Here is a 14,556-nt window from a genome sequence, read left to right as displayed (position 1 = left end):
AATAAAACAAGCATTGGGCTTTAACTAGTACTTTATTAATGAGGTATAAGTAAGCCTTTAATACAACATATTTTAAAATGCAGGAAAAAATGCCAATGCATTTTTCCATATATATCCAGTGTAAATTTGAGATAGAAGCACATTATCTAAGGACATTGACTGCTATACAACATTTTCTCTCACAAGGCCTTATGATGGCTATAAATACCCATTCATCAGCACACCACAATCTCAGGTGATAACAATGCGGTGGGACATTGTTTACTTGCCTATGGTGTCCACTGGGACGTGCTCATTAAGAAAATATACAATATACCTTTCAAAAGAGGTATACCATAAAATTGGAAGCAAGACTCAGGGCTCCTAGTTACAAAACCATGAATGTATAGGTCACTGTTCAGTAAAAGAATCCAGAAAGCAGCACATGTTTTTTCCATTTATTTTCTCACTTCAGTCAGGGTTACGGATCAGGACTGAAACTTATTGCTGAGGCATTTGAAAAGACTGTCTTGAGGAACCCATAGGATACCCCTCTTTAAAACGTTTAGTATGCCTCAGATGGGAGGCTGGCTGTCAATGGAAAGAGACACTGGAGATTATTCCTGCCCTCTCCTCAATTAGGTGAGCCAAGAGTTCACTGGGCATATTGGGGGGGAAAAAGTTTTGCAGCCTTTGTGTGATATTTCTCCAAGCAGAATGGCCTATAGAATCTATATGTTTCAACTTTAAATTTTAGAATTGATCATTACAGGAAAGTTAGAAGGTTTCCAAAGTAGTATCAGGAAGTACATAATAATAAATAACTTCCCAGATGGTTCCTGTACCCCAAAGCTTTGCAAAGGAAAACCCAGAGTTCACTCAATATTTATCACATGTATTTGTGCAGGTTCTGTGCTATAGGTTCTACAGCAATGTTCATTACTATGCCCTTGGCAATCGAGGGAAATACTCATTTTCCTACCATCTCTTATGCAAAGAATACTTGATTGATATGAAAAGAATACTTAAATAATAAGCTGCAAGTATACACTGACTTACTAAATTTCAGGACAGAATTGTGTCAAACATGGCCAGACACTTGGAGACAAACACACTGTGTTCAACGTGGGAATCACACATGGCTTCATTCAAAGGGAAACGGTTGAGACACTAACTATTTTCAGGACAAGCATGTCCCATATTAGGCCCTAATAATGATGGTTACAAGTAGCTGCAGAATGGGCTTTCTGTGCTATCATTAATTCATGTGGTTACAATGCCGCTGAGTCTGCAGAAGAGTGCAGCCCGAAGCCTGACTTTCATAGTTCTGGTAATGATCAGTGGGGTGCACAAGTATCTTCAAGTCACATAATTGTGGTGATCTCAGTGCGCGCAGTTCTGGTGGACTGCTGCCCATACCACTAAATCAGTATTTGCAGCACTGTGCACATATGGCACAGTTGGAGGTCAGTGGGGGCCCAGGACTTAGTTAGCTTGGGGGCCAAGTCACTCTTAACCTCCATAAAAGGCATCCCTTTAAAGAACAGGGTAAAGGTCACCGCAGCTCATGCCAAGTGTAAAAATGAGAAGCACAGACAGGAAACACTGTTCAGATGTTGAAGGCTGTAGGCCTGTTTTATGTCTGCTCTGAGCCCTCTGCAGCTACAGGAGACCGAAGACTGCTCACCATCTCCATTTATACAGGGTCAGCAGGCAAATGGGCGCAGACATTAAAAGCATAAGAAATCCAGGGGCTAATCAGGCCTTGCCTGTCTCCAACGTAGGACGTGAATTACAATGATAGGACCTTGTGTGACTGGAATGGTGTCCGTGCTGTGCTTCTGTGGGTTGTACATGGAGTATTCGACATTATGAACGTGTGACAGACAGCGAAGCAGGCTGGAGTACGGCTGCGTAACTGCTTACCCCCAAGCCACTCATAAAATTGAGATGTGCCTCTCCCGAGAGAACCCAGGAGCAAAAATTGTAAATAAAATAAATGTTCAATGTGTCAGAATAAATGAGCATGGATTAGGATCATATATAACATGAGGAAATAAGACAACGGCACAACTGAGATTTCCCTGAGTAAGAGGGAGAAATACGGGAAGTTATTTTTATTATCTAATTGCTAGAGTCCCCAATTTTTCTGTCAGAATTTATAAGAGGAAAAATATGCACAGGTTCCAAGGGTGCGGGAATGCTGTATAGAAATTGTTTGGAGGAACTCAATAAAGAAATAATACACATTTTAGACACACACAAAAAATATAGTTTCAGAAAAACTTGAAATACTAACCACATTTACATGATTTTTTTCCAGATAAATTTTTGTTGTAAAATTTAAAACTAATTCATTTGTTTAGTAAGCAATACCGTGGTTTCTGTGGTTTGAACACTCAATCTTGCTTCAAGCTCATTCCAGTAATTATCTCTTCTCCAAACACTAGTCTTTTTCTAGTAGTGGAGTTTTTCTTTCTAAGGAATTTATTTTAGTTATGTGATCATGTGTGTGTCTGTACATATGGGTCCATGTTCAGAGTTCGGAGAAGAGAGCTGGGCCCCTACACTTGAAGTTACACGTGGCTGTGAGCTGACCAAAGGGCTTCTGGGAACCAAACTCAGGCGCTCTATAATAATCCCCCTTCGTCTTTACCTCCTGTCCTTCCTACCTCCCTCTGTCCCTACCTATCTCCATGCATCTCTTCTTCTTTCTTTCTTTTCTTCTAACACTCCCTTACATTAAAAAAAATCTTTTTTTTTTAATTTTTATTATTCTCTTTCCTCGCCTTTTCCCACCCACACTCAAAACTTGAAAGTTTTTTCTAACGCTGCCTTTCCAAGTTAGGTGCTAAGGATTGTGGGTATAGGATATCTGGGAGACTGAAACGGAAAGTGTTATATAGCTTTAAAGATGGCTGTGATTCCACTCTAGATGGACATGAATGAAGTAAATTCACTTTTCCCCTTCAATAGAGCTCAGGACTGAGAGGCAAGGACGCAAAGCACATGATTTTTACAAAGCAGTGTGCTTCCATGTGCAGCCACGCCCTGGAGTAGGGAGCTGCAGATACATATTTATTAAAAATTTATTATTCAGCTCCCAGGCTTATGAAATATGTATTTGTGAGGAAAATTGGCTGTGCAGTCTTATAGTAAGATATCTCTAAATCAGATCAAAAGGTAATTAATATCCAGTCCAGAGTGGGTTATAGTATCCAGTCCATTTTACAAAATTGGAAATGGTAAACTATTTCATGCCCATCTCTCTAAAAGTTTACTATTCTCAACACACCATTATGCTGGATCTAAAAATATACCTAGTGTCATTATTGGAATTTATGACATATGCTTACCATGTTAAGTTTTGATTCTTTGATCTATGAAGAAAGACATTTTATATAATAATCATGTAGTATAATATATTACATAAAATGATATATAACCTATATTACACACACATAAGTGTAATATAGTATATATATATATACATATATATATACATACATATACACATACATACTCAAAGCAATGTGTTTTGAAGCATGTACCTATAGTATATGGAACAGTCCTATGTGTGCATATCTAGATGTGTAGAACTTAGTGATCTACTTTTATTCAGCCCTTTAAAGCACACTGCATTAGTAACAGGAATATTAAGCACATTTTATCTACCTAATTATTTTTAAATAAGGAAATTTATTAGTATAGAAAATAAATCTTTTGATAGAAATTCTCTGGAGGATTTAGGTACTTGTACACATACACATATATATAAACACACACACACAAATATATATATATTTGCAATGTCACTAAATTTTTTATTTTAATCAAAGTTTCCATGCAACAGTTTCCTACATTGAAATGTACAACTCCTTAGTGTTTTAGTTGATGACTGAGTGACAAAGTTCTGTGTCAACTGGTGAAATCTGAATAATTCGTGTGAACAAATCAAGAGAAGCTGTATTAAGCTCATTAAGTTGCATTTTCTGTTCTTTTATGGCTTGACTCTTGAGAGGCCCCCAGAAGCCTAAGTTCTGCATAACAAGTTTCTGATATTGCTATTCTTTTAGGGGATGTGGACCATTAGGAAGTGAGACCAGCTAGCTGATACAGGCAGTCAAGAGTACACTTAAAGAGTTAAAACTGGGCACTGGTTTTGAGTCATTTCTTACATTTATTTGTTCCACTGTGATTGAATAGCTTCTAAATCCTGACAACAAACCTTCTCTGACATAAGGAGCTAGAAATTCCAAATCTTTGAAAACCATGAGAAAAAGGAAATCCTTGCCTGTCTTACACTGTTTGAGTGAGTTATTTGTTGTGGTCATAGTGACATAACAATCTCATAATGCATATTTTGACTCTTTTTAATTAATCAATATATTTTCATGTTCAACTGAAACACTGAAATTGTATAGGTAATCGTGCAGTCAACTATTATTCTTTGGTAATCACTAAATGAGTCATGTGAAAGATGAAGGGACCTTTGCATCATTATGGAAACAGTGACCTCAGCTATGAGCATCCTTGGTTTATATAATAAACTGATGACCATCTTTCCATGAAGTTAGGTCAAGAAAGTATCTTCCAAAACCCACTGTCAAGAGCCCCAAAAATGCAGGAATGCACTCCTGCCAAGTAGGTCTTAAATATGTTCAATGTCAAACCCATAACAAATTACATAGTATTATCACTGGTGATGATTTAGCACTGAGACCACTATACTTGCAGTTGATAGAAGCTTGAAGGAATATTTCAGACAGGCATTGTTTCAGAGCAAATTGTATGAGAACTCAAGGTAAAGTTGAAGTGACCATCAATATATCATTCTTCTCTGTAGAAGAAATATCCATTAAAAGACTTAGAGTAATATACATATAAGGTAGTATGTCTGTATATTATGTAGATATACACATGGTTTATATAAATACAAAAACTACATAGCAAAATAACATATGTACATCAAAAAGTTTATTTGTAAAAATGAAATGTTGTCTGTCTCCATACTCTAGAAAATATCAGAATAATTTAACCACAAGAAAATACCACTCAAGATAGAGGGCTTGGGATATCTCAGCAGGTCCTGTTTGCTGGGCAAGCCTGGTGGTTTAAGTCCAATACATGTAACCTACACATAGGGGGAGTAAGACAATTGACCCCATATACATCGTGCACACACACATAATAAATATATTATATTTTAGAGCTGCAAATTGTCAAAGGTCTTATCAATCTTTCTGAATGTCTACTCAAGAATAAGAGTAGATAATTTCTTTACTGAGTGAAAGCAAAATAAAGAAAATAATAATAAAATGTACCTGAAGTCATTTTTGCCAATAAAAAGTTGATTCTCATTCAAAAACAAAACCAGAAATAGCTAAAGCTCTTTTATTAGAGATTTGGTCTTCTGTGTTGTCAAATTTCTATTACTAGGATTACCATGATTATATTTAATATGTTAATTTTTAAGGCCTTAAAATGAGTTTTGCAGTTATATCATAAGGATAACAGGAATTCTATCAGAACTTTGATAAGTGGATATCAGAAGAGAAAGAATGGCAGACTAAAATGTCATTGAGCAGACTATTGCTTAAGCAGCTTTGAGCTGACATGCCTATATGACCTTTCCCATCACTCTGATCTTTATTTACAATAAATTTGTGGAATGATAGACATGTTCCTTGCTCTTTGGAAAAATCTTAATTTTGAGCAACCTTCATTGTTCTGTTTATAACCTTCTGCTATTCAGAGAAGAGTCTTCTGTGCTCTGTATTTCAGGTTCTTTGACATATTGGTAATTTCCTTTGAATTTAAATTTCAACAAAAAGCAATCATGTTGACATATTAGTACATTTTATGCCTTAGTTATTCCGTACCAGAGTCTTCCTGGGTGAGGCAGCAGAGTAAAGAGGATGTTTTCAGCCTTGGGGTTTTTTGTTTTTGTTTTTGTTTTTGTTTTTGTTTTTGTTTTTGTTTTTGTTTTTTTATTTTCTTTATTTACATTTCAAATGCTATCCCGAAAGTTCCCTACACCCTCACCCCTGGCCAGCTCCCCTACCTACCCACTCCCACTTCTTGGCCCTGGCGTTCCCCTGTACTGGGGCATATAAAGTTTTCAAGACTTAGGGGCTTCTCTTCCCATTGATGGCTGACTAGGCCATCTTCTGCTACATATGCAGCTAGAGACACGAGCCCTGGGGGTACTGGTTAGTTCATATTGTTCCACCTATAGGGTTGCAGACCCCTTCAGCTCCTTGGGAACTTTCTCTAGCTCCTACATTGGGGGCCCTGTGTTGAATCCAATAGTGACTGTGAGCATCCACTTCTGTGTTTGCCAGGCCCCGGCATAGCCTCATATGAGACAGCTATACCAGGGTCCCTTCAGCAAAATCTTGCTGGCATATGCAATAGTGTCTGCGTTTGGAAGCTGATTATGGGATGGATCCCCAGGTGGAGTAGTCTCTGGATGGTCCATTCTTTTGTCTTAGCTCCAAACTTTGTCTCTGTAACTATATCCATGGATATTTTGTTCCCTATTATAAGGAGGAATGAAGTATCCACACGTTGGTCTTCTTTCTTCTTGATTTTCTTCTGTTTTGCAAATTGTATTTTGGGTATTCTAGGTTTCTGGGCTAATATCCACTTACCAGTGAGTGCATATCAAGTGACTTCTTTTGTGATTGGGTTACCTCATTAAGAATGATATCCTCCAGATACATCCATTTGCCCAAGAATTTCATAAATTCATTGTTTTTGATAGCTGAGTAGTACTCCATTGTGTAAATGTACCACATTTTCTGTATCCATGTTTCTGTTGAGGGACATCTGGATTCAGCCTTGGGCTTAGAATAATATTATCTAAATATTGTCTGTTGCTCTTTCCTTTATTTATTTATTTATTTATTTATAGTATAGAATAGAGTTTTCTTCAGAGCATGGGGAGGGCAGTTAAGAGGGTAGTAGAGGCAGATAAAGGTAGAGAGACGGAGAGAGTAGAGAAGTAGAGGCTGGCCATGGCCATGTGGAGAAGGGGGGGAATGGAATGGGGAAGGTAAGGGCCCAAGAGGGCAAGAAAGTGAGGAGCAAGAGTAAGAAAGCCTGTTGTTCTTTTAAAATTATCCTTTGCTACACAATTTGAATTTTTAATATCTATTCATCATATATAACTTATTTATATATGTGTCTATATATGTTAAGGAGATAATAACATTGAGAAGATTCTGAGAAATTTAAATTCTCTAAAAAAGATATTTTTGAGAATATTGATGCAATTTTTATCCTGTTTTCTACCTACTCATTTGTAAGGTTAGGTAGCATCGCTTTCATGAGCATCTGATGACTTACATAAGTAAAAACACATACAAAAATACCATTCAGTGCTTCCCATGCCCTCTTTTCTAAGGAATGATTTAACCCAACATTAGTTCTACAGTTATTGAGTTGCATAAGTCATGATCCATGTCTACAAGTAATTTTTAGGCTTATAGAGAAGGAAAAAGTAATTCCACTAATTCTCATCCAACAAATATTTTATCATATGCCTGTATAATAGTATTGCCTTAGAATTAGCACTATTGTATCACTTAAATGTAAACACTATTGTGTGGCAGTTGTACTACCATAAGTCAACTGTGAGAAAATCATTAACAACATTTCCTTTATTTGATGCCATGATTTTGATTCTTATCCTTTAAAGCAGAGAAAAGAAAAGAATTAAAAAATAATTGATATTTTACTATAATCATACTTAATATACCATAAGTTATTAGTTGACATAGATGTGAACATTTTGGACAATACATGTTTGTGTGTATTTATTCAGAAATTTGATATATGTTAATTTTTTGTGAAAATATATTTTATCTAGTATGCTCATTTTACAGATTAAAAATGATGAAAAACAATGTTATTTCTCTAAAATCACTCAGAGAAAAATGTGTGGTGGACTAGAGAAGAGAAGCCAAGTCCCTTGAATTTTGGTTCAATTCTTTATATTACTGTTTTTAACATATGTTAGCTATTGTGTAGTCAAAGATGATATGGCTCAGAATGATATGAATTTATAAATGATTTTTCTAATTTTAAGAGTTTGATTAAGTCACTTCTAGTGTATTACATATTTACTTTTACCTCTTTTCTAAGACAATAATATAATATAGTTAAAAAATCTATCAAATAAAAACTATGTGTGCAGATACAATATCAATAGCACCAGAAGGGTTTCTTTTTTGCACGGTTGAGAAAAACTTGACTTCCCTGAACAGAGGGAAATGTCCCACAAGGATGAAGCCTTCCTGGAAATCAAGTAACTTTTGCACAAGTTTGATGAGCTAAGTGTACATTAATCAGAAACATATGAATTAAATTTTCCTTGAAATATACATAAAATAAGGAGGAACCATGGTGGTTTGCGGATTAAGTCTCAGTTTCTATTGCACTCAAAACGTTTTCTGGCCTCAAATCATTCCATGTTTTTTATTCCTACTTGGGAGTTCATAAAAATGTGTACTATACCACAGAATAAAACTGGATCCATCAGCAACCCAGTATAACTATTAGGTAGACAGTCACATAACATGACCTAACCCTTCCTGTACATATAAAGTATTAGGGATAAAAAATTGAAAAGAAGATTATTATGTGAAACAGGTTAACTCTTAGGTACTTGGGGACAAGAAGCACCATCTTCTGATAAAGCCTTTAGCAGTTATTTTCTTAATCTCATTGGATCACTTTTATTATATGGATTCTAGAGTTGAGTCTCAGTGATTTAAAAATAAGTACAATGGTTATATTTTTATGATCTTCTTTTGATATACAAGATGAATCCCCTTCCTTCCCTAAGCGATTCATAAGAAACTACCCTAGTTTTATGTTGAAGAAATGTATCTTGGTGTGTGTGTGTATGTGTGTGTGTGTGTGTGTGTGATGGAGTTTTAAAGAAACAACAAAACAAATAAAAAGTCTCAGTAAGATATATTTCATATGGAAAGACTAATATCCATGATGTTTCTCAATTCATGAGAATGCTACTTTGCATAGCTCTCTTATTCTGTCATTATTTCGATACACCACAAGATACATTCCATCCAATGGAATCTGGAATTAAGCCTTGACTGAAAAATCTATCAGCACAGAAGATTTTAACATTATCTAATAAGCATTTGTTTTAGTTCATTTCTATTGAGTTTACTGGTAATTGAATTACATTGCCAAGGGTTTTGGGTATGAAATCTGTCTCACCAAGGCTCTGCTAATTAATGTAAAAGTAAAAGCTCACCTTTGTATAACCAAATGTATTTTATTATAATGATTACCTGGCTATGTTATTCATTTACATATTTTCTAGTGTTAAAGAAATATCACAATATTCTCTATGTGTATGTGTGTTTGTGTGTGTGCAGTATATGTTATGTGTGCATGTGTGTTGTTCCGTGTATGTCTGTGCATATATTTGTGTGTGTATATTTGTGTGTGTTGATGTATGTATATGTGTTTTTGTGTTGCTGTGTATGCGTGTCAGTATATGTATTCATGTGTTTGTATATGTGTCTGCCTGCACATGCTAAAAAATTCCTAACTCCATCTGAACACTAGAATACTCAAACAAAAAGGAATCAGAAGAAAGGATCAAGTCACAAATGTTGTGAAAGTAAAACTATGAAGCCCTTTCTGAATAAAAGCACAAAGGCGTCTAAGAAAGTAACAGAAACTGAACAACATGAGATTTTTGTTGTTGTTGTTATTGGCTTTCCTTGACAAAACAAAATCTTATAAGGAGGTTTGAGACTTTTGTAGCTGTTTCTGATGGTGCTCCATAGAATGTTCCAGATTATTCACAACAGAAACCTCCTGTGTGGGATTAGATGAGGAAAAGGTATGGATTGAAAGCCCTTTCTATGTAATATAATTTAAAAAAATCTATCTCTGTACCATTCTTCATTTTTACAAAATTACATCTGCCAGATTTTACATTTGTCCTACATAAGGATCTTGCTTTCCTTCTAGCACATACCTTGAGCTTCTCCCTGAGTGGCATTTGTTAAATAAGACAAAAGGAACAATGGCCCCATTAGCTTAAGACAGAGATCTGTTCTTTATTATGCTTACATCTGAAAATATGTACTTGAGAAATCACCCAGGCAAGTTCACCAGACACTATTCTTCAGTAACCCTGCTTTTCTACTGTGTTCCTTATTACAAGACAGACAACCTCCTATGGGAGTGTAAACAAAAGAAATAACAGTCTCTGTAAGAAGAAAACATCATTTAAGAAATTCTGGTGAGTCCAAATCTTTTAAGAACATGGTTTCTGAAATTACACTTAGAACTTACCTTGGTTGATTTTATCTTTTTTAAAATAGAAGCCCAGGCTGAGTATGAAGGAGGGCTCAAGTGGGGACCCATGGATCTCCCTGGGAAGGGGAAACAGAGTAAACTTTGTAAGTGAACTGGGACTGGGTCAGAAGGAGGAGGAGGGAGACAGTACTGGCAGAGATGACTGAAATTGAGGACTTTGGAGGGGCAATGTGATAATGTAGTGCAGTGTAAACCACCTAGAAACTTGGAGAGGGACCCTAGCTAAGACACCTAGTAATGGTAGATACAGAGTCTGAACCAGCTGTCTTCTGTAACCAAGCAAGGCTTCCAGCAGTGGGACTGGGACACCATCCCAGCCAGTAAACCTTTGATCTACAAAGCTCTACCTACAATCTCTTCTTGCTCCAAGATATGTGGGTGGCAACGAACTTGTAGGAATGATCAACCAATGACTGTCCAACTTGAAGGCCATACTGTCTGGGAGAGGAGCCCAGGCCTGACACTTCCTCAACTGCCAGGGACCAGAAGTTTGACAGCCCAAGAGACTCAGGATAGGACCAAATATGAGAAGGACATGACTGGAAAAAAATTCAATGAAATAATGCTGCAGACTAATCTCTATTGGGTCTCCTATCTGCAGGGGATGAGTTTTTGGTTGGAGGTGGGCAAGGAGTTGGCAAGAATGGGGTGACAAACAGACAGGATACAAGGGAGTTTGGATCTGAATGTATTGTCCAAACGAACACCAGACTTTTTTATACAGAAGAAAAACAAGAAAAACCAGGTGAACACATCTGCCAAGTTACATTGACACAAAACAAAAAGGAATGTATACATAAAAAGATGGCGGGGGACCAGGCCGAGTTTACCACTTAAAATGGAGCCAGGTGAATTCTCTGATGTAATGCTAGTCTACTGTTAATCCCACCACCAGGGGTTCTTTAGTAAATACCTGATTATGCTATTCCTCTGGGTTTAGTGAAGAAACCTGTGCCAGGGGAATTCCCTTCCACTAACCCTTTCATGTGATAACCCACCCATTTACTAGGCCATTGCATATTCCTGTGTTTGTGTGTGACTCGGCTATTGTCCTAAGTAATTACTATGCAGACTAGCCCTGAGCTTTCCTAGCTCTGTACTTTGTAATGCCTGATTATTTTCACTGTTTCCACTAGAAGTAAATTTGAATGTTACTGAATAGGTAACATTCTTACTGAATTCCAGGCTCACAATCAGCTTCAAGGATTTTCTAGAAACCATTGGAAAACTGGTGGAAGCTTACCTATGTCAAAAATCAATCCTTAAAGGCACTTATAATAAAACAATACTGAAAGAGAGCACATGGATCCATACACCAGACTAACATGGGGACAGGGTTTGAGTATACGGGCTATTGGAATGCTAAGGTTCCAGGAGGCAAAGTTTCCTTGAAACTCTTTGACTCATGACTGCTTTCAGGCTTTACGCCTACCAAGCAGACTGCACTGGAGTGGACATAGCAAAATAATATTCTGCTATACCAAGAGACACAATTGTCATCAGAAATGTTATTCAACAACTCATGGGAGAAATTCTGGATCCCCACAGATAAACATTAGGCAGAACCAAGAATTTCACACAAGTGGTATTGGGGAAGTTTGTGAGAGCCAGAGCAGTTGAGGACACCGGAAGATACAGTCCTACAGAATCAACTGCTCAGGGATCATAGATCATGGAGACTGAAGCAACAATCATGGATCCTATATTGATATGATCTAGATCCTCTGAATAGACAGTAAAAGTCTGGGTGTTCCTGTGGAGATTCTAACTGGAATTGGAGGAGTATCTGACTCTTTACCTTGCTTTTGGGTCCCTTTGTTCTTATTTGGTTACCACATCCAGCCTTGATATGAGGATGTGTGCCTAGTCTTATTGTAACTTGTTATATGGTATTGTAACTTGAACTTGTGGGGTTCAGTTAATATCCCTGGGAGACTTCCTTTATTGGGGGGTGAGAAACAGAGGAGGAGTGAATGGGGGGGGAGGGATATGAAGTACTGTGAAGAGCAGAGAAAAACTGTGGGTTGGATGTTATGTATGAGTAAAACAAAACAACCATAATAAAAAACCCAAACAACCAAACAACAAAATCATAAGTCAGCAGAGCCCTAAACGTGGGTAGGAAAACACAAGGTTTTCTAGCCAACCCCCCCCCCACCAAAAAAAACCCAAACCCCAAACAAAACAAACAAACCAACCAAACAAACAACAAAAACAGATCAGGAACCAGTCATCAACCTAAACTTCAGTTCTGAACACCTTTGACAAAATATGAGCCACAAAAGTCTCAAACAAAACAAAACAAAACCAAAAACAAAAAGCCAAAAAAAACCAAAAAAACAAAAACAAGTAAAAGAAAACGAAAAGATAGAGAGAGAAAGAGCCATTTCAGAAAGATAATTAGGAGAAAATTTGAAATAGAAAAGTGTGTGCGTGTGCGTGTGTGTGTGTGTGTGTGTGTGTAATATTCTCACATGGAAGTTCAGGTGAGACCTGCATGGTAAGGCTTAGGTAACCTTGACACTACACCGCATTCCCTTCCATGTCTTTTACATGCCCTCCTCACAATGTGGTTTCTCCAGTTTTATTTTTGACTGAACTCAAATCCTCCTGGACAAGTTCCTATTAGACCTTATCCAGCATCTACTTTTTAATTTACTTTCATCTTGTGCTACACACCAACTCGCTCACTCCTTTGACATCTTCACCATTCTCGGATTTTCTCATTCCACTGGAAAAGCATCACAAGGCTTTCCCACCGCCCACAATCCATTCCAACACCATGCTCCTTGAGAAAAATCACTGTATTAGGAAACATTTTGAATAACTTTCAGACTTTGTATCTGCTTCTGTGTGGTTTTCCCACAATAAAGCCTAGTTGTGCAAAGTAACAATCAAACAAACAAACAAACAAACAAAACCACATAGCCCCACTGAATTAAGCACAGAACAACACGTGACCACATGTGTGTACATAGGCCAAAGATCAGTGTGCGGTGAGCATATCTATTCTTTTGTGGTATGGCAAACTTCTGTCTCTTCAGAGGTAACAGTCTTTCACTCTTTGAGATCCATTTCCATCAACAAACTTTGCTTTTATTCTCAGTAAAGTATATTATTTATTGTTAATAAGTGAGACCCTTTAATTATATACCATGCACTTATTTTTATTCCATTTACTGAATTGCCAAATTGCTTAATATGTTTATAATTTTGCCACAGTCTTTCGTGTATTTTTATTTAATTTTTTTTCTTTCATCTTATATTAGTGATGTTATTGAGTGATAAAGAGTTTGAGTTCGTTATGCCCCTGTCTGCATTTCTGTTTTAAGTACGTGGAAATGAAGGTGATTCTTTTCTTTAATATGGTTAATTATAGGAGTATTTAGGTTTTTCTTTATAGGAGTCCTTCTGGTCTCATAGATGTGAGCACCTCTTGACTAAAATTGGTATCTCAAGGTGGCTATGCTCCTTACTTCCCAGGCTGTCTCTGTGTTCAGTCTCCATGTTTTTCACTGTTTCCTTAAATCTCTAAGCAGGCATTCTTCAGCATCTTTTGTATGTGTGATCATTTTACAGTTTCCTGTGGGCTCTGTGTGATAAAGAGATAGTAAAGGGTATCTAGAATCTAGTTTATAGAGGACTATCAAGGCTATGAAAGCACATATGTATGTATAAAACAAAAATTTATCACAGGAGATATATATTTTGAAAAAAACTACATGAGTTTATAAAAATTTTTGATACATTAATTTACTTATATCTACATATCACTATATCCATGAGGATAGGTTTCAGGGTTTGGTGTGAGTTTGAAGACACCAGATTCTGACTCCTCTTAAGTTACTTTGCCTTGGTAAGGACAGTAAGTACCATGATGATGAGTATTTACCTGATGATGGAGGAATGCATGGATCCCAGTATAGATTGCTATTGAAGGATAGAAGAAGCCAGCTTTCCAATAGAAAAAAATCAGCAGGGAAAATAGACAGTGTATCTCCTGACTGGATCACACAATGAAGAGAGGGGGCTAGGCAAGGAGGAGACTGCAGTGTCCAGACTTGTTTTTAGGACAAAGGAAAGATGCACATCTGATCAAAGCTCTCTTTTCTCTCATTTCCTTTTATTTATTTATTTACTTATTTATTTATTTATTTATTTTTGATTTTTAATATTTTTATTACATATTTTCCTCAATTACATTTCCAATGC

Source organism: Mus caroli, unplaced genomic scaffold (genome assembly GCF_978045245.1).
Source record: "Mus caroli unplaced genomic scaffold, Mus_caroli_1 scaffold_17, whole genome shotgun sequence".
In the NCBI taxonomy this organism is placed as follows: Eukaryota; Metazoa; Chordata; class Mammalia; order Rodentia; family Muridae; genus Mus; species Mus caroli.
Note: the sequence above shows the minus strand (reverse complement) of the source record.